Below are 27,130 nucleotides of genomic sequence, written 5' to 3' on the forward strand. Positions count from 1 at the left end.
GGCGTGTCCTTGTTCCTGTGTCCGGTTGTGGAGTGGCACTTTGCTGCTGTTTTGTGCCTGGGGATTGCGTGCGGTTTTTGTCCCTGCCTGATTGTCCACCCCTGGTTGTTCTCCTGGGGTTTTTTGTGCTTCTGCTCTTTCTTCCTGCCTCCTCTGCAGCAGGGATGTTCTGCGTGTATTCTTAGGCGTTGGTCAGCCTGTGTCCTGTGATGTGCTTATTTGTCTCGGTCTATTGCAGTTGTTCGTGCCCCTTGGTTCGGGTCCTGTTCTGGCGGCGACCCTTCCGCCTTCTTTGGTTTTCCTGCCCTGCCTTTTTTTTTTTTTTTTTTTTTTTTTTTTTTTTTTTGGGGGGGGGGGGGGGGGGGGTTCTTGCGATATCTCGCGTCGGACCCGTCGTTTCTGAACTCCTGGCGGGCTTGCTTGCTTTGGGGAGTTTTTCTGTTCGGCAGACGTTCCATCTCCTTGTGCCGCCTGGGTTTCGGTGGTCGCGCCCGAGATCTTCTTGCGGCTCCGCCTTTTTCCTGGGCTCGGGGGGGCCTTGTCAGGGCTGCTTATGTTCTGCCTTGTGGTCTTGCCTCCGGTTGGTGGTCGGGTGGCTTCGTGGTAGGTGTCCCACCTGCGTGCTTCTCTTGGCGGCAGTATGGGGTATTTTGGCGGTCCTTCCTTTTCCTGTCCCTTCTTAGGTGGTTACTCTTGTTGGCTTGGTTTACTCTCGGCTTGTTTTCTAGTGGGGGTTGGGGGCCGTCGTCTTGCCACATACTGTCGCCTCTTTTCGTGCGGCGCAGGCGGAGCCGCTTCAGCTTGCTTTCGGTCTTGGTGTTGCTTCTGCACCGTTAGTCAGCTGTCTTGTGCGTCGTTTCACCTCCGGCCTGTTCGTGCGCCGCTTGCACCATCCTGGTCTCTGGTCAGCGTGCTGTCTTCTCCTCGGTTGGTAGTGCCCCTTCGGTTCCGGTGTGTTTTTTCGTCGGCTCTTTCCTTTGGGCCTTTGCCTCTGGGGGTCGGTTCGCTGAGTTTTCTTGCTCCTTCGGTTTTAGCGTTTTGGTTGTTTGATGGCAGCAGTCTCCATCTTTTCTGGCGCGGGGTGGGGCTGCTGCATTCTGGAGGGGTCCAGGGTTTGTTGGTGCTTCGTTGGTCGGGCCGGGGGTGTCGTTTGTGTGTTCAGTGGCGGCCCTCCGCTGTTGTTTGCGTGCCACGGCGTTTGGGTCCGGAGCGCGTTTTGCGTTGATCCGGTTCTGTTCTTCCCGGTTCGCGGGTGATGGTGTCCCAGGTGGTCAGCCGTGTTCTTGCGGCTAAGCTGCCTGTGTTCTTCCCTCATGCCTGTGGCGTTCGTGGCTTCGCTGCTCTCGCTGCCGTCTGGGCGACGTGGCCTTGCAGTCTTTCGGGCATGGATTTTTGGTGTTCGTGCAGGGGCCTTGCTGCTCGTGGTTCTCGTGTTGTTCCCAGGATTTTCGGGGCTGTGGCGCCTTGGGTTGGCATTTGCTGCCAGTTGTCTCGCCTCCTTGGGGGGTGCGTGGTGTCCGCCTCCCGGTTTTGTCCCTTTGACCTTCCTCTGTGGGTAGTTAGCTCCGGGGAGCCGACGGGGCTCCCCCCAGAAAACCAGCGTTGAATGTAATGAAACGCCATTTTCTGGGTGAGACCCGGAGGCTCCCCGGCAACCCTCCCTCCCTCCGGTCGGCGTTTTTCGCGTGTTTTGACATCCAGCCTCAGAACTGGTGGGTGGATAGCCGGCGTGGGAGGTCTGGGGCTCCCCCTTCCCCCTCCTGGGGAGGGGGGAGCTGCGCAGACAGCGGCGCGGTGACGTATGACGTCATACTAGTTTCCTTGTTTTCTGTTGAAGAGTTCTATCCACTAGTTCGGCTTAGGTAGCAATTTTCACCAGAATAGGGGTTTGTTTTGGAATGCTTACCTTTCTGGATGCTTGACCCGGTCGATGGCAGACATAGAATGCTTCCAACCACACGGGGGTTTCTATAGGCCATTGCTCCCCTTGCCTCTCTGAGGGGGCCAGGTTCTGGCTCGTGGTCCCCGGTAGGCCCTAGAACTCCATACACATGACTGATGCCAAAGTCTGACATTAGCATATCAGCCGGTAAAGCTCCGGGGAGCCTCCGGGTCTCACCCAGAAAATGGCGTTTCATTACATTCAACGCTGGTTTTTCCAATACTTTCACTATTACACTTGTCAGTGATACAGGTCTATAATTGAGGGGGTCTTCCCTGCTGCCATTTTTGTAGATTGGAACTATGTTAGCCTGTTTCCACACATCTGCTACGATTCCTGTACACAGGGATGCCTGAAAGATCAGGTGAATTGGAATGCTGAGCTCAGATGCACATTCTCTCAGAACCCATGGTGAAACTCCATCTGGGCCAGCTGCTTTGTTCTTACTGAGCTCCTTGAGCATATTTTCCACTTCATCTCTAGACACCTCTATCCGCTCTATGTTGTGCTCTGGAATTCTTATTGTGTCTGGTTCTCTGAAGATTTCATTTTGTACAAACACACTTTGGAACTTTTCATTTAATGTTTCACACATTTCCTTTTCATTTTCCATGAATCTGTTTCCCATTTTCAACCTCTGGATATTATCCTTTACCTGCAATTTGTTGTTTATGAATTTGTAGAATAGGCCCGGTTCTGTTTTACATTTATCCGCTATCCCCTTTTCAAAATTTCTTTCTGCCTCTCTCCTTACTGTTGTATAGTTGTTTCTCGCATCTTTGTATCGCTGGTATGTTTGAGGGTTTGGCCTCTTCCTATACTGATTCCATTTTTGTGTCTTTTGGTCTCTTGCCCTTTCACAATTTCTGTCGAACCAATCCTGTTTTCTGGCCCTGCACCTCTGTTTTGGTATGAATGTTTGTGTGCCTTCCTCGTATATTTTTAAAAATTTGGCATACATTTCATTTACTTCCCTGCCTAGCAACAATTCTGTCCAATTACACTCATTAAAAAAATTTTGAAGTTCCCCATAGTGTCCTCTCCTTAAATCGAGTTTATCAACTGTTTCAATGTCCCCATTTTCTTCTAGATGATATCTTAAAGCATAATCAATGTCTAACAGGACGTGATCACTCTTTCCCAAGGGAGGAAGGTACTGGATGTCAAATATCTCTTCGTGTGTGTGTGTGTGTGTGTGTGCGCGCGTGTGTGTGTGTGTTTATTGAGACAATAATATAGCTCTCAAAAGGGTGAAGTATCTTTGGCCATTCCCCCCCCCCCCCCCCCCTCCCTTCAGATGTTTTGGAGCTGGAAGCAGGGGGAAACTGGCAAAACCAGCTCACCAGGGAAGGAAGACGGTGTGCAGACGGAATCACTATCGAATTGATCAACACCCCCAGACCCAAGTCCCTAAACACAAAATAGGGCAGATCTTGGGCATCCAACTGGGCAACCTGGAACTCAAGTTATAACAAGTTAGGTGAGAAGGTGGTGGAGGCCAAAACTCAGTAGTTTCAAAGCGTTACATGACGAAAAGTGTTGGGAAGACGGACACCACGAGCGTAGCTCTCATCCTTTAACTACACTTAGGTAATTACAACCTGGCACACGGCAAAACAGAAAACCTGCGATGTAGGGTGACAGCTGTCTGATATCTCTGGGCTTCTGCAGAGGAATGAGGGAGCTGGAGCACAAGGCGGGGAAAAGAACAAGTCCCATATGACTCAGGGTCGAAGGTGTCTCCGACCCAACAGGCAGAATGGCGGAGGCAGAATGTATGAACAGTGCCAGGTGGCACATACTATGAACAACCCTCAAATTTGCTCAAAGCAAAAGTGGACTTCGGAGTGGTATCCATAGTACAACTGAGCCTGCAGGGGTTTTCCCAGGGCCTGCAGGGTGAATTAGTCCTGCAGGAAGTCTAGGTACTGGGGTCCACTATGCTGGTAAACCCTGTCAATGCAAGCAATCACACCGCCTGAAGCCAAAGAACAAACCAAGGGGACAGCAAGGATGTTCCACCCTGCACACCCAAGGCTAGCCACCCTGCACACCCAAGGCTAGCCACCCTGCACACCCAAGGCTAGCCACCCTGCACACCCAAGGCTAGCCACCCTGCACACCCAAGGCTAGCCACCCTGCACACCCAAGGCTAGCCACCCTGCACACCCAAGGCTAGCCACCCTGCACACCCAAGGCTAGCCACCCTGCACACCCAAGGCATGAACCCTCAAGCCCAAGAGGCAAGTAAAACAGAATCCAAATGATAAATTCTTCAAGAAACCCCAGAGACCATGACCAGACTGCAGCAAACGAGTAGCCAGAGAAAAACTTTGGCATGCCGTGTGCTAACTTAATAGCAGGCCATGCAGACCACAGTGCACCCTACCAGCCCTAAACGCTCCCAAACCAAAGGAAAGACAGAAGTCACAGACCATCGGCGTACCCACACCAAAGACCAGCTGAACCAAGGAAGGCCCCTAAAAGGAGTGTGTCTCGAACTCCCCAGGAAAAAGTAGTACAGTACTGGTACTTGCAGAGCATACAGGGGAAGAAAACTCTGAGCATGTGCAGCCCCAGGCACTAAATGTTTGGCTCACACATACTTCCATGTAAGAACTCGGCCCAAAGGCAAAAAACACCACTCATAAAAGGAAAACCAGAGTCAGATTGACGACGGCCATCAGGCACAGACATCAGCCTAGAATTGGCCAGTGTGGGGCCTGGCTGGTCCGGGCTGGCTCTCTCTGCCCCCCAGCAAGGAGGAGGATGGTGGAGCAAACTAGCTGGGGGGAGGGAGGCTAATTTCACAAAAGTTTGGTTGTTTGTTTTCATTGTTGGAGAGTTCTTTTGACAATTTTGGGGCTGCAGTGTTGTGTTTAACCATTCAGTGGTTGGTTTTGATTCGCCAATCTTTCTGGGCACCTTACCTAGGTGATGGCAAAGGTGATAACCTTTAAATGTAAAGTGATCACAGGCCATTGTTTCCTGCATCTCTGTGAGGGGACCAAGTTCTGGCTCGTGGTCCCTGGTAGGCAGATATAACTCCACAACTGATAGAACTGATCAGTGTATGACAGCTTCAGGGAGCCAACAGAGCTCCCACAGAAAGTAAAGTTGCTTGGGAATAATAGCCATTTTCTATACATTGGAGGCATAATAATCAATTTGGAAATAACATTTGCTATCCAGAAAAAAAAGTTAAACAGTGTAATTGGCAAGTGTGTGAAAATCTCATGCGAGATATTTGAAATTTTGTTCATTCCTTGGGGTATGGAGTGACTAGGGGGCTATACAGAAAGTACTATTTTAAATCAATTTTACTTTTATATTTATTTAGATCGAAGAGTCATTTAATAGCATGTCTTTAAACTAGCAGTTTTCATCTATGCTCTGTTAAACTAATTAGTAACTAAGTGTTTATTCATTACAGTGTCAGAAGTGCTACAGTATCCAGATCATACTTGTGTTGTCCTCTACCGTAGCTTAGTGGTGGGGTTTGGGGTGCTCGTTCCTGACACAGGCTTCAATATGGTATACCTGTCATTCCTGCTAGTGCACCCAGAATGGCCACATGCTGGTATTGCCACATTTGTTCTCTATCACTTGATTTAAGTAAGTTAATCAGTATACAACTATTAATTAGTCAGTTTCAATTAAATATAAACCAAATTGGCAGTTTGCATGGGATGTGATGGCCCCATTGCTTACCACAGTGGTACAAACAACCTTGTATCACATGATAAATGGTTGGGAAGACTGGGCCTGAGATCCATCATCATCCACCCCACGAAGACCAGGCTTTTACTGCTGTGTCAAATGTAAGGGAAGGGGGGGATGGGATAAATTAAAATATAAGAGGTTGGAAGGGTTGAAAGAGTTTGAGGGAAGATTTAATGTGCTAGATTTATATAGAGTAAGAATTTTGATGTTGGTATACTTGGGCAACGGGTGTTCCTTTAAGCATATTTGTTTAAATGTGACCACATTGCTGGCATTGTTGCTGGCATTGTTAATTTTATAGTGTAAGCTCTCTATGCTTCTAATGTCTTAGTGTCAGTATTGAGAAGAACAATCGAATTACCAAAATTCACGGTAAAGACACTCTAGTAATTAATAAAGGATATATTTTTTACAATGTTTCATTCCATCCTGGAACATCTTTTGGTAAAGAAAGAATACATAAGGTGCAAATTGGGGTTCAATACACATGTGGAAGGGATGAGGTTTTGTGGGGGTGAAGTGAAGGGTCAAAAGAATATGTGGGCAATTGAACAGTAAGGAATAGGGGAATGAGGTAGGAATAAGGGGGAAAGGGCCAGTCAGGCATTGGGTAAGGCGTTTAGTGAAACTTTGGTACTTTTGGTGGGCAGGGAGAACTCGGTAGAGGTAGTGTTATGAATTCCATAACGACACCTCGTTTGGTCAGTGGTGGATTCCAGGATTTTTGTATTATCTACTATCATGTTTCTAGTGAGTGTTGTTATGTACACTTTGCATATGGTTTCTAGGGGCAGCAGCTTGTAGATGACAGGCAGTCTTCTCGAAAGCTTTGTGGTGGTCATATCAATATAGTTTAATCGAAGGTATTATGTATTCTTTCTTTACCTGAAGATGTTCCAGAGTGGAACAAAACATTGTAGAAAATAATTCCTTCAATAATTACTAGAGTTTCTTTACCGTGAATTTTGCTAACTTGATTGCTAATTATTGCTTGGTTAACTCTTAGAGGGTGCAAATCATAGACCAAAATCGTGTGTGGTGTGTGTGTGCTTACTTTCTACAGTATTTTCAAAGTTAAACATAATAAACACCACCTTTAATGCATTAATGCAACATGTTAGCACCAAAAGACTAAATAAAGTGCGAAACAATGAAAATAAATCAACACAGTTTTTCTATGCGGCACCTTGCCTCATTTCTGCCCAAACAAAAATGCAACGTCTCCAGACCACTTGAGCTGAAACACAAGAGGTCGAGACTTTTTACTTGGTGGTTTTGTGCTTCCTGAAGGTTAATTAATAATGTCAAAAGAAATAATTTTTTCAGGACAATTGTTTTTCTTGCACACCGCTGGAATGCAGCCGCCAGAAACACTTTCTGTCTGCATTTAACAGTTGCACCGTTTAAGGGTTATTACTGATACAGTAAGAAAATACCTGTAGCTAGAACATAGAAAGCTTACACTATATGATCAACAATGCCAGCTATGCAGTCATATTTAACCAAATCAGAATTTTAAATGCAGGAATTGAGGAATGAGTAAGTAGGCGATGTGCTATACTGATATTGCACATGTTTTAAGCTTAAGGATATACATCAGTTTACTTGTCATTATGCTTGCGTCTTGCTCTCCGACTGTCCCTCGCAGTCACCTGTCCCTTTATAGAATCCTTGGTGAATCAGATACCTTTGGTATTGTTTGCCTTATGCACTTTTGTTCTAGTACTGGCATCCTTGGTGATCTTTAGCACCTTTTGAATATCCCGCACATTTGATGGTGCTACATAGTCTCCCTGGCTTGGTGCCTCTTTTCATAATTAATGACTTGTCATTATGTGAAAAATGAAAGATTATTGAAGAACCTGTTTGATAACTGTATGTGCTTGTATTAAGATGAATGCTACATAATATCTGATTTAAAACAATAAATGGAATATCTGGAGTATTGGCTGATCACTTGGTTTCTCAGTATACATGTATAGAATTTAGTATGGAACATAATCCAGGGCTAAATTATTCTTGCTGGGTGGTCATTAAGCTATTGTTGTGGCCTTAATCATCCTTCAGGTTCATAGGCCTTAAGCCCAACAACAAACCAAAATATTTATGTAAAAGTAAGAGGACTTCATGAGTGTAAGAGGCAATTGTTTATCAAGTGTAATGAACAAATTGTATGGCAGCGTAGTGAATGAAAGAATAAACAAAAAACCAACGTTGAATGTAATGAAACGCCATTTTCTGGGCGAGTCCCGGAGGCTCCCCGGAGCTATCCCAGGCTGATATGCTAATGTCAGACTTTGGTATCAGTCATGTGTATGGAGTTCTTAGGCCTACCGGGGACCACGGCCAGAACCGAGCCCCCTCAGAGAGGCAAGGGGAGCAATGGCCTATAGAAGCCCCCGTGTAGTTGGAAGCATTCTATGTCTGCCATTGACCGGAACAGGCACCCAGAAAGGTAAGCGCCCCAAAACAAACCCCTATTCTGGTTAAAATTGCTACCAAAAACCGAACTAGTGGATAGAACTCCCCAACCGAAAACAAGCAAACTAGTGTGACGTCACACACTGCCGCGCCGCTGTCTGCGCAGCTCCCCCCTCCCCGGGAGGGGGAAGGGGGAGCCCCAGACCCCCCGCACCGGCTACCCACACCTCAGTTCTAGAGGCTGGATGCCAAAAACGCGAAAAACCGCCGACCGGAGGGAGGGAGGGATGCCGGGGAGCCTCCGGGACTCGCCCAGAAAATGGCGTTTCATTACATTCAACGCTGGTTTTCTGGGGGGAGCCCCGTCGGCTCCCCGGAGCTAACTACCCACAGACAGAAAAAGAGGGACTTACCCAGGAGACAGTCGTCGCTCACCCCTCAACTTGAAGCCGAGACAACTGGCTGCAACCGCCGACCCAAAGCAACACAGGCCCGACGAGGCCCAGGGACATTCACAAGGTAACGAGCAGCCAGGACCCTGTTTGACCGCCAAAATCCCCACGCCCGAATATCAGACCAAGACATATTCCCAAAGACGGCAGCAAGAGCCGCGAACTTACGAACGTCATGGGCACGGGGATAGACCGCAGGCTGGCTGGACCTAATAACCCTGCGGACTGTAACAAACTAGGCTGTTGTAAGAATTATCCAGAGTGGTTTATCGACAAAAGAGAATGGGAAGCTGAGCCGCATGGTGACCTGACCCCCAGGGGAATTCGCGGTGGAAATAACCGACGCTTTGTTCATAACTGCGTATAATGAATCATCCTATAGTATTCAGTAATTTAGAGAAAATTAGCCTTTATTCATTTTGCATTAAAATTGTATTGTATAATAGTACTGGATACAATATCAAGAGTATTCTAATTATTGAGTTTAAGTCACCATCAGTGACGTCACGAATCAGATCTAACTTTTAAGGCGGAGTGACCGGCGGTCATAGGTCAGCAGGGTTGACATGTCTAGTATTTCTCAAAGTTCAATTAACCATTCTGGGGATCGGGAACAGCTCTGCCGTTAGATGTTTGTAATTTAATTCAGTAAAATAATTCAACCAGTCTGGATCAATTAAGTACAACAGAGGTTAATTGTTATAACTTAAACCTTGCTAGTAACTGGGTAGGACTTTGACTAGGCGGAAGGATACAATACTCTGTCTGGGGTAGTCCAGACAAGGAAAAAATCAGTGTGATCTGCCGAGCAGCTGGGAGAGGTCAAAACATCTTACCTCTCCCCAAGACCAGCCCCAACACCGAGAGCTGGGAAACATAGAGGTATAGTTGCTATGGTTATGTATAGAAATAGTCTTCTCATTTGCCATTCAGGTCAAGTAGGGAGTGTTAAAGTGATAGGGAGTGAACACATTTAGATTTTGTTTTAGTTTTCTTTTAATAAATTAAATTTGTTATTAATTTGCATTTTATTGTTTCCATTTGGTTATGTGTAAACTTGTCCTGGTCACGTGGTCCACACAAGGCAGAGTTGCATTGGGCGCCGATTCTAACATCGGATCGGAATTCATCATCCCCATCTAATTAATTCCACACTCAAGTTTCCGAGGTTATAAACTACTAGTGGGGATCAAGCCCCAAGGTTGATTAATTAGCGTGATCGATCCAGACCTCGATCATTGCTCTGTAGAGCTGGTCTGGTGGTGGCAGCATAGAGGCGACTCTAGGGTTTTGATCAGAGCTTAGGTCACGTCATACTGGGTGTAGAATCCTAAGTCGGTCAATCGTCTTAGGACCACGGGGCGTGGAGTTGGCTTTGGTAAAAGTTTTGGAGTCCCTTGGTAGAGAATAATAAGTAAGAATACGGGTAGAGGGAGTAGAAAGAAGGAAGTAAAGTGAGAGGAACCCAAACCCGTGTTACAATGGTGCACAGCGGTGGTTTCAACAATTTTGTTTGAAATTGTTGAAAGGCTCACGCGTCTAGCCGTTCGAACACGTGCGCGGATGCTAAGGAGACAGCCGCGGGTCAGGATTAGCAGTGCGCCCCACAAGTGCGTTTGAGTGGGGATTGGCGAATCTTGGGTCATGCGGGCTGATATGATTAAGGCTTAGTTAGTAAGATTAGGCTGTTAAAATAGATTTATTGAAAAGGAGACCGCTCCGAGTTGATTGGACTGGGTACCATACTCGACCCATTGCAATTAATTCAGAGGTGTTGGGAGCCGCCATACTCTCAACAGCAGTTCCTTGAGGGCTGTCGGGGGCGGATATATCTGTGGGACGCCAGTAGATAGTCCGAGGGCGTTATTAGACGACCCAAAACGCTAGGAAAAACGTAATCCGTGAAGGGCGTTGCGGCCTCCGAGGGACGGACTAGTAACCTACCTAGCAGCGATTCAACAACTAAGTGATCGCACACTTAGTGGAGGTTGAGTCGTCCCTAGTCATAATTGTTGCTGAAAGCTGCGTGTCGCTCTGTTGGAACCTAGAGGGTGTGGCCCCTAGGCTAGGTGTGGTACGGCGAGCCGGTAGGAACAATTATAAGATTAAGTCGAGTGCATTTTTGAATTAAGTATACTTAAATTTATAAAGTAATTTCCGTTTATTTGCGTTGTTCTAGATTAATTTTTTTTCCCCTTAAATTCAATCCCCGGTTAAAATTTTTTTTTATCAAAGTGTTTAGCATTTTCTTGCATATTAGGCTAAGTGCGTACATTAAGTTTTCCTATTCCCTGTTGTATTAGTCTAAGTCAGAGGCGTTGTTGCTAGAGTGTAGTTAATCCTCTGGACTTAGGGCTATATGTCGGTCACGATAGATAAGTGAAGGAGTTTAAGGGATTTTAAAGTTGCGTGTAAATGATTAATAGAGTCCGTGGAATATTTCTAAGTATTTTGGGATAAGTTTTCGGCTAAGTCAATGTCGGAAAGTCGTTAACTGTAATTAATTTGTATTCATGGGTCACGTGTATGATCTGGGTATCATTAGGATTCTCCAGTCGATGCGAGTGATATTTTCTAGTTTTTACCAGTAAGACGGTAAAATTGTGTTTGTAGAGTTAGAATTCTGTTTTCAGTAGAAACGTAGGTGGAAAATTTTCTAAGTCCAGCTTGGGCTAGAATCTGACTTTTTGGCGGAAATTCTAATTTTCAGGTTTCGTGTATATCCTAGAGTCAGTATTACTCTCTAGTGCGCGCAAGGGACGTAATTCTGTCCGTAAGCATTAAACAGTGATAAGTACATTTTTGCCGAATTTAGTTATTTTTCGAGAAAATCGTGTTGTAATTTTGTCAGAGTCCATTTGAGGTGAAAATCTCGGATTTTGACGAAAATTCGAATTAGTGAGTGTCGAAACCGCCCGAAGTGTCAGTATTGTTCTGTATACAACGTCAGTAGTAAATAATAACGTATTTATATCTGGGAACGAGAAACCCAAATTTTTGTGAATTAAACGAGTTTTGTGATATTTGGGGTGATAGAATTTTTTCCCTCGGAGTCAGAAAAATTGGCAGAGTCCAGCAATTGAGTAAAAACGCAGTTTTTGATAAAAATTCAATTTTTAGTAAGCATTTATAGGTCCTGGGTGTCTATATTAATCGCTAGAGCGGTTTATTAACGTAAAACTAGTTATTTTCCTTCAGAACAAAGATTTTGATTTTTCAGCGTTTAAGCGAAAAAGCGCGGGACTTAGTTTTTTTTTCAGCGCAGCTGGTCCCGCTCCACCAGTCATCAGGGGCCACGCTGCTCACTTCAAGCGCGTTTAGTATTCAAGTACAGTAAATATTCTTTATTAATCCATCACGAGTGCTGCGCGTTAGTGGCGTTATCATTTAATTTGTTTTATATAAATTAGATTCTTTAATTTTTTTTGTTAACGTAAAGGACTTAGGTTTCAGCAATAGAACTGCGGGATATTTCACGGTCAGACACGAGTGCGGGGCAGACACTCATTCATTGGATTCACTTCAGCGATTCTCTCGATAAATCGGTGTATTTCCTATTTTGGGAATTTAGTGGTTTTCTCTTAGAAGAGAGTTGTGATTTTTTTTTATTTGTGTAAGATCACGGTTGTAGTGAGTCCGGGTCGAGGGTGTACTATAGGGTAGTTTAGAAGAGACGTGGCACACCAGGAATCACAGAAAATGTTTAACCCAGATAATTACCAGTCAGTGGGGACCAGTGGGAGTGGAAGTGGAAATGTAGAGGACAGCACCTCTTCCGACACCACTGGGGACCACCTAGGTACACCTCATCCGTCACTACAACAACCCCAACCCCATCCTCAATTCCCATACCAACCCCATCCTCAATTCCCATACCAACCCCATCCTCAGTTCCCATACCAACCCTTCCCCCAACCCCAGGCCACTCCATACCCATTCCAACCCCAGGCCACCCCATACCCATACCCATTCCAACCCCAGGCCACCCCATACCCATACCCATTCCAACCCCAGGCCACCCCATACCCATACCCATACCCATTCCAGCCCCAGGCCACCCCATACCCACCCCAACCTCAATCCACACCCCAGCCTGAGGTCACCCACACCATACCTCAACCCCAACCTCAATCCACACCCCAACCCGAGGCCACCCACACCATACCTCAACCCCAACCTCCATCCACACCCCAACCCGAGGCCACCCACACCATACCTCGACCCCAACCCCAATCCGCACCCCAACCCCAGGCCACCCACACCATACCTCAACCCCAACCCCAGGCCGCCACAGCCTTAGACAGGCAGATGCGCACGGAGACGCCGGGCACTCAGTTGTCGCCATACGTAGAGGCGTTAAGTAAAGGCGAGGGAGCCAAGCCGAGGAACTGTGGCGCGGGTTCATCAGGCGGGAAGCAGCTCTCAGCTGCAAGTTCGAGCCACCCTGCGCGGGGTACCAACAGAGATCCGCGGAGGTGTTACTCCTGCTGGAAGCGCGGGCATATACAGAGGGATTGCGAAGTCACTCCTACGAAAGCATGAAAGCAGGCTCCTAGTGATGGTAGGCCTACTTTTGAGGTGAAAGTGGAAGGTGTGAGATTGACAGCTTTTGTTGATACAGGAAGCCAGGCAACGGTAATTAAAAAGTCAGCCTTCAGCAATTTTAAGTATGCACGTCTTCAACGTTGCGCAAAGACACTAACAGCAGTCAATGGGGAAAAGATTGAGATCGTAGGTCAAGGTACAGTTAATTTTGAGATTGATGGGGCATTGCAGCCTCACACATGTACGATCGTAGAGAACCTTGATTTTCCTGGTCACATCTTAATGGGAACTGATTTTCTGTCGCGATTTGATTATTCCTTGTCTGCTCAAAAAGGGGCTAGGAACTGCAGGTTGCAGTTGGGACAGACTTCCTACCCAGTGGAGATGATCGACCATCCCCCAGTTGTAGCTTCAATTAAGAGGAAGCTGAAATATAATGCGCACTATCCAAAATTGATTTTTAAGTCTCTTCCAGACACAGTTAAGAGGTCATGCGCATTGCATGCATTGACCAAACAGAGTTGCCCACCACATTCTGTTAAATTTATTAAAGTAGCCGTGGGACGTCACATACAACCAGGTACCACCCTTCAGGTGGCTGGGAGATGTGATAGTTTATTAATTCCTCATCACTTAGTTGTAGTGCTCGATAAAGGTGCACTCATTCCAGTTGTCAATCTTTCACATAAGACTTTTCGCTTCAGGGCAGGTGATAGGGTATCTCAGGGAACCATGGTGGAGGACACAGAAATCTTTCACCATGAGTCAGCTGAGACGCCAGCCGTCACTGCACAATGTAGTGCACTGAATATGTTGAAAACTAAAACACCATCCAAAGTACAATACGAAACGAGAAATGTTGCACAGAATGTAGAGGAAATAGAAAAATTAATTTCAGCACTTGATTTGCAACATGTTGCACAGGCGGATAGGAAGGCACTGAGAGGAGTTTTACGAAAATTCCCGAAATTGTTTGCGACAGAGGATGACCAGATTGGTCTCCTTGATAAGATCGAGCACACCATTCCAACTGGTGATCATTTGCCTGTGTACACAAGACAGTGGAGGTTGCCGGAACAGGCAAAGAACATTATCAGGGAGGAGTGCCAGAAAATGTTGAGACAGGGCGTGATAGAGCCTAGTACGTCACCGTGGCTCTCTCCTGTTGTGCTAGTTCGGAAACCGGACGGTAGTTATCGTTTCTGTGTTGACTACCGGAAGGTGAACGAATTAACTAAGGGTGATGTGTATCCGTTGCCCCGAATACAGGAGATAATAGATCAATTTGGTGCTGCTAAGTATTTCTCAACTCTTGACGCAAAATCGGCGTATTGGGCGATTCCGGTGGCAGAACAAGATAGGGAAAAAACAGCATTCTCGGATGGTAGGCACACTTATCAATTCCGTAGGATGCCGTTTGGTTTGAAGACAGCGCCTTCGTCGTTTCAGAGGGCCATCAACTTTATCCTTAGTCCGGTACTGGGTAGGCATTCTTTAGCGTACCTGGATGATGTTGTGATATATTCCAGGACGTTTGAGGAACACCTGCAGGACTTGACTGAGACTTTGAAGTTGTTAGATCAGGCAGGTTTCAGGCTGAATGTTCAGAAGTGCACCTTGGCGGCTCAGAAATTCAAATTTCTGGGGTTCCAGGTGTGCCCAGACGGTGTCCGACCTGACCCAGATTCTTGCCGCGCCATTGCTGACATGCCTACTCCAAGGACAGCAAAGGACGTGCGTAGGTTTTTGGGGGCGGCCGGATATTTTCGTCGTCATATTGAAGGTTTCGCTGGCATTTCAGCACCCCTGACTGATCTGACAAAGAAAAATGCGAAGTTTGTGTGGAAATCTGAACATGACGAGGCCTATCGCAAACTGAAAGACCAACTAATCACGACACCGGTATTGGCTATTCCTGATTTTGAGAAAGAGTGGGAAGTGCACACTGACGCCAGCGGTATAGCTATTGGCGGGTGCTTAATTCAGCGAGACGCAGATAATTTACCCCATCCAGTAGCCTATTTCAGTAGGAAGGTCAAAGGACCTGAAGTTCGTTATTCAGCTACGGATCGGGAGGCACTGGCAGTAGTAGAATCAGTTAGGTATTTCGAGCCTTACCTATTTCAGCGGCATTTTGTAATCTACACAGACCATCGAGCATTAACACACATATTTAAAAAGCGAACAAAATGCCCACGAATGTCACGCTGGTCTCACGAACTTTCGGCCCACTCGTTCCAGATTTTGTACAAGCCTGGTCCAGCCCATGTTGTGCCAGATACGCTAAGTAGAAATATAGCGGCAATGCAGATTAATGAAAATATTGAAACCATTCCATCGGATAAAATGAGAGAATACCAGATGAACGAGCCGAGATGGAAAGAGATTATTGAGTATTTAGAGGGAGGAAAATACCCGAAAAAGAAAAAGAATTTACCTATACATGATTTTGAGATGAAACAGGGCGTCCTGTATTATGTTAATAGCCAGAATGATAGGGCAGTATTTCAGCTAGTTATTCCGGATGCGTTGCGGTCATCAGCGTTAAAGCTTGCGCATGCTTCAAAAATTGCAGGGCATCTGGGGATCTTTAAAACGCACTTAAAAGCAAAGTCTCTATTTTATTTTCCAGGATTACTTTCTGAGGTAATCAATTTCGTGAAGTCGTGCCCTCGTTGCCAGAGGAGGAAAGGTACCCTTAAGGTACAAGCCCCACTTCAGGAATTTCCTGAAATTCGTGAACCGTTAGATCGTGTGGGGGCCGATCTGATTGATTTACACCACAGTCATTCAGGTAACAGATATGTGTTGGTACTAGTTGACCATCTGTCTAGATACACTACACTAGTTGCATTACCTCAGAAGGATTCTCGTACGGTTGCAGATGCGTTCTTGCGTAGGTTCGTTACTGTATTCGGACCTCCTAAAGTTTTAGTCTCTGACCGGGGTCAAGAATTCAATGGGAATATATTTAGAGAAGTTTGTAAGATTTTAGAGACAACTTCGGCTTTTACAACGGCCTACCACCCACAAGCAAACGGAATGACGGAACGGACTAATCGTTCAGTCAAGGATATGCTTGCAATCCTTGCTGAACATGATGCAAACACCTGGGATGAACACCTACCCTATGTTCAGTTCGCCTTGAATACTGCCATCCACCAATCAATTAACACCCAACCACTTCATTTGTTTACTGGTAATTCATGCAATTTCCCGTCAGGTCTGCTTAACAGACATAATGTTGCATACGGGGAGGACTATCCTTCAGAGGTCCTTGGAAAAATGAGAAATGCATGGAATATTGCAGCCGAAGCGTCCAAGAAGGCACGGACTCGGTATGCTCATTTTTATGACAAGAAAGTGCGCCCTCTTGAGTTGAAGGAAGGAAGCCTCGTATTGAGAGTAAATGAGGCTGCGCCCGCCAATCAGAGCAGGAAACTAGCTCCGAGGTGGCGAGGACCATATAGAGTAATTAAAAGGGCGGGGCCGGTTAATCTTGTTATAAAAGGAGTGTTCGAGGACCAGGTGGAAAGGACAATTCATGTAAATAAATTGAAACAATATCATGCTAGAGAGGAATTAGAACTGCCTTCAGCGGGTCTAGTTCCTGACTCAGCAGGGCTGACTCATGGCTTCACCGACGAGTCAGAAGATGAGGATGACCCTCTGTCATCGCTCATCAGTAGTCAGGTGCAGTCTCGCCACCCTATGGTGACGAGATCTCGCGCTATACAGTAAAGTAACTTCCTTGGTTAGTATAATTTAGTATTCATTAGATTTTCCTGTAAAGGCAATGAGATGTACTATGTCTATACTTGACTCAGGTAGCAACTTTACCGTGCTCTGGGGTTCCACCTCCACCAAACCCAGAGTATATCTAGGCTTCCGCTGTGTTGTGTCTGTCTGTTCCCAGGTCTGATTGGTACACCGACCCAGTTGTTCCAGCCACACGTGAACCCATGTCTGTAAAGACCGAGGGGGGAGGCACGTTACACAAAGCCCTCCCCCACCAGACCCAGTAACCCATACATCAGTTACTTTGGGGATAAGTGACTGTCCAAGAGTCACCCGGCCGACGCCTCACGTCACTAACGAGGTTGTCAGGGCCAGCGAGCTGTCCACATTATGGCAGTCACCGGAGGTGCCATACAACGCCGGGGTAGCTGTCTCGAGATCACCACTACCCACCTGCTGCGTCATCAAGACTGCAGCCATTCCAGCAGTGTTGGAGGAGAGGTCAAGAAATGGAAAGCACGTAGCAGTACTCAAGAATTTCGCCGGAAGATTAATGATTACGTCATCTGAAGTAACGAGAAAGCGGAAGTAAGGCGGTCACAGGTGGAAGGCACGGTTTCCCTACAGAGTACCGGGACTCGCCAATAGAAGGTCGCAAAATTGTCTCCTTTGGGCCTAAAGTCGGCGGTACGAGGGTATACACAGTTGGTGTTTACGGCCTAGTAACCTGGTGACATCAAGAAACGCCTGAGATGACGTGAGCAATGATGGAAGACGAGATTCACCTGTTCTGCAAACAAGCAACCCGCCTCTACGACCTTCTGACACCACTCCTGCTAAGAGACACCGTTGGTACATCCAGTCCTGCTCTGCTGTGGTCATCTGCGACAAGTTTAACATCAAGACTACCGTGTGAACTGTGATTGATACGAAGGCGTGTGGACTGTCGAGAGCAAGATTAATGGCCGAAGTAACAGTATTCTACAGCTGTCACTTGGCACTCAGCTCTACTACACTCTGTCGTCATTCAGTAGTACCGGATGGGAGTACAAGAGGACCAGGTATTGATGTCTACACATGGGGAGAAGCAAGATCGACACCGTCATCGTCAGCGACTACATTCAGCATCCAGCAGCATCGATTTTTTTTTCTCGTTTACTCAATATGAACAATTGATACAAACAACAAAGTGGCTCTGAACATCTGTGTAAAGAACATCTGGACACTTTTGTTTAAATGTTGAAAAACAGAGTTAGAATCAATTCTTTATAAATGTTGAAAAACAGATTTAAAATAATTCTGGTATAATATATGAAAATTTAACTATAAATTGGTCAGTAATCAAAATCGAAGCCCCTGTGTAATTGTCTCAGCCCAGAACAAACGGTTATGGAAAATTATGTTGTGCTATTTTTTTTTCAGAATGTTTGAACACAGGAGAGGCGGACCAATATAAACATTGACACTTCTAGTGAGTGAGAACACTTGGCTGTACAGTCAGCCGTAACCTGTGATATAGTATAGGAATTTTTATTTTTAGATACATGTAATAAACGTTAGGTGTGTTCCTTGATGGGGAGTGGTTAGTACACGGATGTGTACCTGATAGTTCCGTAGTACGCTCCCGGATGACTGAAAGTTCAGTCTGATGATATAACTTTAATGTTTGTTTGAGCACGGTGTGGCCGGCTCTAGAGGACACATGGACTTGGCTAGTGAAGAGCCAAGAGAATTTAGTAGCTAGTCTTTGATGGTAGAGTAGGGACATGTTATTTAGCTATGTCAGTAAGGATAGGATGTATGTTTCCTGATATTGGAGGATTGCTGTCAGTTGACAGCTGAGAAATTTATGAAATATGAACATGTTCATTATGATGTTGGACTATTATTTGTCAAATTTTATTAGTTAGGTTAGCTTTTGTTTGTGGCATGAGTTGAATTGTGGGTTTGGATACTAAACCTCGTGAATTTTAACAAATTAACAAGGTTTACTAAGTGCTTGTGCGGGGGGGTTGTAACAAACTAGGCTGTTGTAAGAATTATCCAGAGTGGTTTATCGACAAAAGAGAATGGGAAGCTGAGCCGCATGGTGACCTGACCCCCAGGGGAATTCACGGTGGAAATAACCGACGCTTTGTTCATAACTGCGTATAATGAATCATCCTATAGTATTCAGTAATTTAGAGAAAATTAGCCTTTATTCATTTTGCATTAAAATTGTATTGTATAATAGTACTGGATACAATATCAAGAGTATTCTAATTATTGAGTTTAAGTCACCATCAGTGACGTCACGAATCAGATCTAACTTTTAAGGCGGAGTGACCGGCGGTCATAGGTCAGCAGGGTTGACATGTCTAGTATTTCTCAAAGTTCAATTAACCATTCTGGGGATCGGGAACAGCTCTGCCGTTAGATGTTTGTAATTTAATTCAGTAAAATAATTCAACCAGTCTGGATCAATTAAGTACAACAGAGGTTAATTGTTATAACTTAAACCTTGCTAGTAACTGGGTAGGACTTTGACTAGGCGGAAGGATACAATACTCTGTCTGGGGTAGTCCAGACAAGGAAAAAATCAGTGTGATCTGCCGAGCAGCTGGGAGAGGTCAAAACATCTTACCTCTCCCCAAGACCAGCCCCAACACCGAGAGCTGGGAAACATAGAGGTATAGTTGCTATGGTTATGTATAGAAATAGTCTTCTCATTTGCCATTCAGGTCAAGTAGGGAGTGTTAAAGTGATAGGGAGTGAACACATTTAGATTTTGTTTTAGTTTTCTTTTAATAAATTAAATTTGTTATTAATTTGCATTTTATTGTTTCCATTTGGTTATGTGTAAACTTGTCCTGGTCACGTGGTCCACACGAGGCAGAGTTGCATTGGGCGCCGATTCTAACATCGGATCGGAATTCATCATCCCCATCTAATTAATTCCACACTCAAGTTTCCGAGGTTATAAACTACTAGTGGGGATCAAGCCCCAAGGTTGATTAATTAGCGTGATCGATCCAGACCTCGATCATTGCTCTGTAGAGCTGGTCTGGTGGTGGCAGCATAGAGGCGACTCTAGGGTTTTGATCAGAGCTTAGGTCACGTCATACTGGGTGTAGAATCCTAAGTCGGTCAATCGTCTTAGGACCACGGGGCGTGGAGTTGGCTTTGGTAAAAGTTTTGGAGTCCCTTGGTAGAGAATAATAAGTAAGAATACGGGTAGAGGGAGTAGAAAGAAGGAAGTAAAGTGAGAGGAACCCGAACCCGTGTTACAGGACGGCCTGAGAGACCCGAACCCGCGAACAGGGAAGAAGGGAAACCGGATCAACCCACAGCGCGTCCCCGGACACAGAAGCTGTGGCGCGCAAATAACGGCGAAGCGCCGCAACCGGACACAAAACATAATGCACCCCCGGCCTGACCAACCAAGCATCAACCACCCATGGACCCCTCCGGAACGCAGCAGTCTCATTCTTCGCCAGAAAAGGAGACGGCTGCAAACGAACAAAACTATCACCACGACCAAAAGAGCAGAAACCCCTGCGCCGGAGGAGAGCATGAAGCTCCCCTACCCGACCCCCAGAGGCCAAAGCCAACAAGAAAAGTGCCTTGGAAAAACAATCCTGGACCGAAGGGGCCACAATGAAACGAGGAGATGAAAGGAAAGCGAGCACTCTGTCCAAAGACCAGGACGGCTCAGGCGACGCATGAGCAGGCCGGAGGTGAAACAATGCACGAGACAGCTTGCGAAACGGCGCAGACGTAACATCGATACCGAAAGCAAGCTGAAGCGGCTCCGCCAGCGCCGCACGATACGAAGCGACAGTGTTAGGCATAAGATGACGGTCCTGAAACAACCACGAGAGGAAGGACAAGACCACCCGAACAGACAAGGAGCTAACACGACGAAGACACAAAAAGAAACGGAAGGACCGCCAGGAAACTTCATACTGCCGCCGAGAAGAAGCCCTCAGGTGGGACACCAACAAGGAGGCCACCTGATCACCATAGAGATGATGATAGACTCGAGTCAAAAAAACCATACGCGAAGACTCGAAGAGAAGATCGAACCAGCTACGTGACGTACTGGCCCGATCTGCTGAAAGAGGCGGAGCCGCGGGAAAACCCTCGGGTTCGGACACCGAGCAACCAGCGCCTGAAACCAAGGCTGGGTCAGCCACCAAGGGGCCAGAAGGACAACTCTCCCCCGGTAAGTCTCTAAGCGAGTCAGGACCTGGAGCAACAGCCGAACCGGGGGAAAGAGGTACAGGAACCCCCACCTCGACCAGTCTAGCCGAAAAGCATCGACCCCGACGGCCTCGCAATCGGGGAAGGGCGCCGCATAAACGGGAAGACGCCGCGACCACGCCGAGGCAAAGAGGTCCACTTCGGGGCGCCCGAACGTCTGGCAAAGCCAACGGAAGGACTCGTCGTCGACCGTCCACTCCGTGGAGAGGGGAACGAAGCGAGACGGGGCGTCGGCCAAGACGTTGGACACGCCCCGTACGTGAACCGCCAGGAGAGCCAAACCCCGAGAACTCAGCAGACGAGTCACCCGAAGCGACCAACCCCAAAGAGACAAGGACCGCATCGAACCCCCGCGGTTCAGGCAATGAACCACCGGAGAGCAGTCCGAATGGAGCCGAATCGTCGATCCGCGGGCCACCCGAATCTTCCCCAGAGCAAACCACACTGCCGCGAACTCCCGCACCGTACTGTGAGCTCGACGGAAGGACGGATCCCAACGCCCCTGGCCGGCCTGGTGAGCACTGGTCACAAAACCCCAGCCGAGAGACGACGCATCCGTGTACACATCGAGCGAGGGCTCGGGTAGGCGCCAAGGCACTGAACCCCGAAAAGCCCGAAGAGGAAGCCGGTGACGCAGCAACCGACGCAAGGCCCCCGGGGGTCGAACTCTGCGATCGCGAGAGAGGCGGAAGGGGGAACCCCGAAGGAACCAGAACAGCCGTCGAAGCCAAACCCGACCCGGCGGGTAGACCACCATCGCGAAGTTCAGGCTCCCGCACAGCCCCTCGAGCAACCGCCGGGTGACCCGAGGGCCCTCCAGAAACAGACGAAGGCGGGACCGCAGCCGCAAGAGAGACTCCGGAGGGAGAGACAAGGAGGCGGTTCGAGAGTCCCACACGAGACCCAGCCAAGTCCGAACCTGAGAGGGAACCAGATGGGACTTCCTCCAGTTCACCAAGAACCCGAACTCGGCGAGCTGGGAAAGAACCAAATCCCTGGCTAGCAAGCAAGCTGACTGGCTGGGAGCCCAAACCAGCCAGTCGTCGAGGTAGGCCAACACCCGAACACCTAGGAGACGCAAACGAGCCACCACAACCCGTGTAAGGCGCGTGAACACGCAAGGTGCCAGGTTCAACCCGAACGGGAGACAACGAAAGTGGTAACTCAGACGCCCCACAACAAAACCGAGCCAGTCCCTGAACCGCGAATGAATCGGGACATGCCAATAAGCGTCCCGGAGGTCCAGGGACACCATCTAAGCTCCCGGCTCCAAGAGGAGCCGAACCTGAGACAGTGTAGTCATCCGAAAGGAGGGGCAATGAACCCAGGGGTTCAGACGGGACAAGTCCAGAATGAACTGCAGGTCCGCGCAGTCCCGTTTCGGAACCGGAAACAGACGGGAAACCCAACTGAGGGACGTCGTCGTTTCGACGACGCCCAAGCGTACCCACTCCAAGACGACTCGACAGAGCGCAGGGGAAGAAACCTGCCCTGCCAGCCCGACCCCCCAAAGGGGGGAGGGGCCACCCAACGCCACCGCAGGCCGCGAGACACGACCCGAAAGGCCCACGAATCGTGGGACCAGGCGCGGGCGAACAGCACAAGCCGCCCCCCCATCGCCCCGTCAAGGGGGCAAACCGCGAAAGGGCCGGCGACCCGTACGAGAACCAGAACCCCGCACAGCGCGAACACCGCGCCGACCAGACGAGGGAGGGTCCGCAGGAGGAGCCAACCCCAAACCTGACACCAGAGGCCTACCACGACGAAAGGAACCCCGAGCCCTGGCACGACCTTTCCGGGAAGACCCACCCCGGGACCCCCGGAAAACCAACAAGTCCGACATCGGACGACAAGCCGCCGACGCAGCCTGAATAAACTGCGCCACGGCCGACTCCCCAAACAGGAGAAGACAAAAAGGTGAAGAACGCCTAAGAGCCAGAGCCCAAGCAGATTCCACGGAGGAACCCAGCACCGCCTGCCGACACGCGAGACGGGAAGCATAGAACAGGGAAACCGCATCCCGCAAAATTGGGGTGAACAGCTTCAACAAGGCAGCCGACGAACGCGCAGCCGAGGACAAGGTGCCGGACCCCGGGACGGACCCAAGCGTCCCCACATCCTCCATGAGCCAATCCGAAGACAGCTCCAGGAGGGAAAAGAACCGCAAGGCCGAACACAAAAGGCCCCGGGCGCGCAAGTCCTCCGCCACGAGAGCCGCTGAAAGGGAGGGAACCTGCACATGGAGCTGAATAACGCCCACATCGCGGGGAAGGGCAGGGGCAAACAAGCACTCGTTCAGGTACTCAAGTTCACCCCCCAGGAAAACCTGAAGCACCGTGGAAGCTTCCCGCCACTCCAGCGTGCGGGAACGACAGAAGGAATGCCAGGAATCCAGACCAAACAAGGCGCAGTCTGCTAGCCAGGACGACTCCGGAACCTCGTAACGGAGCCAGAAAGGGAACGAAGTCCCAAACCTGAACGTGGACGGATCCATTTCCGAGGCATAATCCGGGTCACGCAGGAGGTAAGCTGCAAAGGCCGCTTGCACCACACCAGGTTGGATGCGATAAGCCGAAAACCTCCGGAAGGACGGAACCGACGTACCCGGGGGAACACGGAACCGAACCCGGGGAGGGGCCGACACCAAATCCAACTCGTACGCAGAGGGGGGAAAAGAAAACCCCACTCCTTGTAACAATAAGCCCCGCTCAGTGGGAAGAAAAACGCAGGCGGGGTCCAGCGGGGCCCAAGGCCCCCAAGTCAGCCCCTCCCCAGCCTCGAGGTCCGTCACCACAGGACCCGAGGCCGAGTCCTCTCCCCAAGCCCCGACCCCACAAGACAAGGACGGAGCAGCCGGAAAAGCTGGAGGAAGGGGGGCCCACTGGTCAGACCCAGAAGCTTCGGCCGGGAGACAAGACTCAAATGCCTCTGCCGCCCCCCCGGAAGGGGCAACCCCCGAAGCTGCCCGAGTCTCGAGATCAAGTAACCCCTGCTTCGACCCCGAAACCCTCAGACGCTTCGGGGCCGGAAGCAGGGGCGGGGGACCAGAACGAACAGAAGGGGAAGGACGAGGAGGTGCGGACTGAACCAGGATCGAAGCGACCCCCACACCCAAGTCCGGGTCTCGAAAAGCAAAGCGGGGCAGCCCCGGGGCATCCGGGGAAGCAACCAATCGAGCGCGTTGCGACAGACGAAACCTAGACTGCAACGCACGTGCCGCCTGTACCCGAATAGAATCATCAGAGGATTGGGTAAATTGAGTCACAAGCAAGCAGCAACACTCACAGGACTCAGGGTCGAAAGTATCACCGACCCAACAGGCAGCGTGGCAGAGGCAAAAACAATGAGGGTCACCCTGAGACAAGGGGACCGAGCAACCCTCAAACTCGCACACAGCGAGTGGGGACTCCGGGGTCACATCCATCGGACCCACGCGCCCCCTAGGGGATTCCCAGGGTCCTGAGCGTTTACTTTAAGAGGACTCGCGCTCAGGTAGTCCCAGGCAGGGTGCTGCAAACCGGTGCCCAAAACTACCAAGCAAACTTCTAAAGCTGAACCCCAGGGACGTGTACACTCACGGGGACCTAGCAGGGGGCGCCACCGAGGAGAACAGTGGAAGGGCAAAAACAAACTGAATAAAATGACAGAACCCCCCACCAGGCAAAAACAAAAAGAAAAACAAAACCCCGGAAGAGGACAGTGAACCCCAAGGAACAGAGCCGGCCGCGATGTCGGGAAATACAAGCTGAGCAGCACCCTGCGCCCCTACCAGTGCAAACTGCCTCTTACCTGCCGGTAACAAGGGAGAACAGAACACCCAAGAGCCCAACAGGCGGCCGAAAAACTGAAAGGGAAAACGGACCAGCAGAGGCAGACCCCGAGGAGCCTGTGGAAGGTGGCCCCAAGCCCCAAGGGCAGTACTTACAGGGCACCTAGGGAAGGCAGCCCTAGGCGCATGCAGCCCGAGTACTGAAGATAACTCCTGGCTCTCGCACCCACAAAACTAACACCACACACAAAGCACAGTGCAGTAGCGACACCGGAGCCAGAGCACACGACCATCGCCTATAGCATCAACCTCAAGAACTGAGGTGTGGGTAGCCGGCGTGGGGGGTCTGGGGCTCCCCCTTCCCCCTCCCGGGGAGGGGGGAGCTGTGCAGACAGCGACGCGGCAGTGTGTGACGTCACACTAGTTTGCTTGTTTTCGGTTGGGGAGTTCTATCCACTAGTTCGGTTTTTGGTAGCAATTTTAACCAGAATAGGGGTTTGTTTTGGGGCGCTTACCTTTCTGGGTGCCTGTTCCGGTCGATGGCAGACATAGAATGCTTCCAACTACACGGGGGCTTCTATAGGCCATTGCTCCCCTTGCCTCTCTGAGGGGGCCCGGTTCTGGCCGTGGTCCCCGGCAGGCCTAAGAACTCCATACACATGACTGATGCCAAAGTCTGACATTAGCATATCAGCCTGGGATAGCTCCGGGGAGCCGACAGGGCTCCCCCCAGAAAAACTGAAATAATTCAGTGAACAAAGTTGGTTCAAGCCTGGCCTCAGACAGAGCGTGGAGAGTAGAACTCCCGAAACCCTCTCCCAGATATGCTCCAGGTTCCATTGTGAAACAAACTAATGGAACAGAGCATATGAGTGTTAATAAATGCCACATACATTTTATAAATTAAGAAAGCATATAACAAAGTGAATGGTCTTTCTCTGGAGAGTAATGAGCATATTTGGAGTTTGGAATGTTATTAAATGCTGTGGAGAGTTCTTATTGTGAATAGTGCATTGAGTAGCTGTTCCAATAATATTGCCAGAATTATCCATGGTAGTTCAATGAATATATGCATGGGGGTCATAAGGAAGGTCAGTTTGAGAATAAAGTGTTTATTTAGTATATTACAGGAATGAGATGTATAAACCCACACAAACACCTCAATCACATCAATAAAACTTGCACCTGATCGACAATTGCCTTTCTCAAAAGAACTGCGTCATCAACAAAAAGACCTGCATAATATGTATTTATAAGAAGTTTAAATTAATTTACAAGTTTTATTGACGTGAGTAGCCACACTACTTCACCCACCACCTTCATCTTTCTCATCTGCCTATCTCTTTCCTGTCCCTCCATACCTTCCTACTTCTTCCCTCTGTGCTTATCTTCCTACCTCTTTTTCCTTATCCCCCCCATCCTTTCCAGGTAACAACCTCTTGTCCCTTTTCCTCCACCACCCATACCTACCTACCTACCTCTTTCCCTACACCCACTTTCCTGGCCCCTCCTCTCCTTAGCCCCACTCCCATCCCCCTCATTATATTAATTACTAACCAATAGTTACAGTAAGCATTTCTCTTTGGCCACAGACATGCATGGGTAAAGACGTGACTCTACATGTTTCTGCAACAAATCCAGCACTCATTTTGTATCAGCGTTTTGGCTTCAAGGTGGAGGAGTTTCTCTCTGGATTCTATGATAAGTATCTACCTGAGGACAGCCCAGAATGTAAACATGCCATGTTTCTACGCCTCAGCAGATGATTTTTTATCGAGTTTCTTAAAGTTCAGGAGAAATAAAAATATAGAAAAATAGTTTTTATTATTACCCATGTTTCCCAGTTTAAAACTCCAAATATGTGCAATCACCCACACGCACACAAAAAAGAATGCTCATGGATCATATTTCCGATAGGCATTGTATTTTGAAAACTGCAGGGGGATTTGGGCAAAATATGACCAGTCGTCATTTTCACTAATTTGCATATTTTTGGTATAAAAAGTGGTAATTTAAGACTCCAAATAGTGTACCTCAGCTTATGAATTTAATCCGTTCCCAGAGACGGTTCGTAACCCAAAAATTTGTAAGCCGAAGTGAATTTTCTCATAAGAAATAATGAAAATTGTATTAATCTGTTTCACACCCCCAAAAAATTTTAAATTAAAAGAAAATTTTATATATAATTCACCCAAATCTTTAGTACTAAAGTATGTACAAGTTATTCCTTACCTTTATTGATGACTCCTGTTGGTGTATGGAAAGTGGTGAGGAGGGGGAGGGGAGGAGAGGTGTTAG

The 27,130-nt window shown here is 48.2% G+C and overlaps 1 non-coding gene across 1 annotated transcript in view; it reads left to right on the forward strand.

Moving 5' to 3' along the window:
* LOC123760257 (uncharacterized) overlaps positions 1-26,649 on the forward strand; it is a 94,140-nt gene extending 67,491 nt beyond the window's left edge. The window contains exons 7-8 of the transcript XR_011230893.1: positions 5,376-5,557; positions 26,425-26,649. This is a non-coding gene — a transcript (uncharacterized protein). The remainder of the gene's footprint in view (positions 1-5,375; positions 5,558-26,424) is intronic.
* The last annotated feature ends 481 nt before the right edge of the window (positions 26,650-27,130 follow it).

This window comes from Procambarus clarkii, chromosome 39 (genome assembly GCF_040958095.1).
Source record: "Procambarus clarkii isolate CNS0578487 chromosome 39, FALCON_Pclarkii_2.0, whole genome shotgun sequence".
Taxonomy (NCBI): Eukaryota; Metazoa; Arthropoda; class Malacostraca; order Decapoda; family Cambaridae; genus Procambarus; species Procambarus clarkii.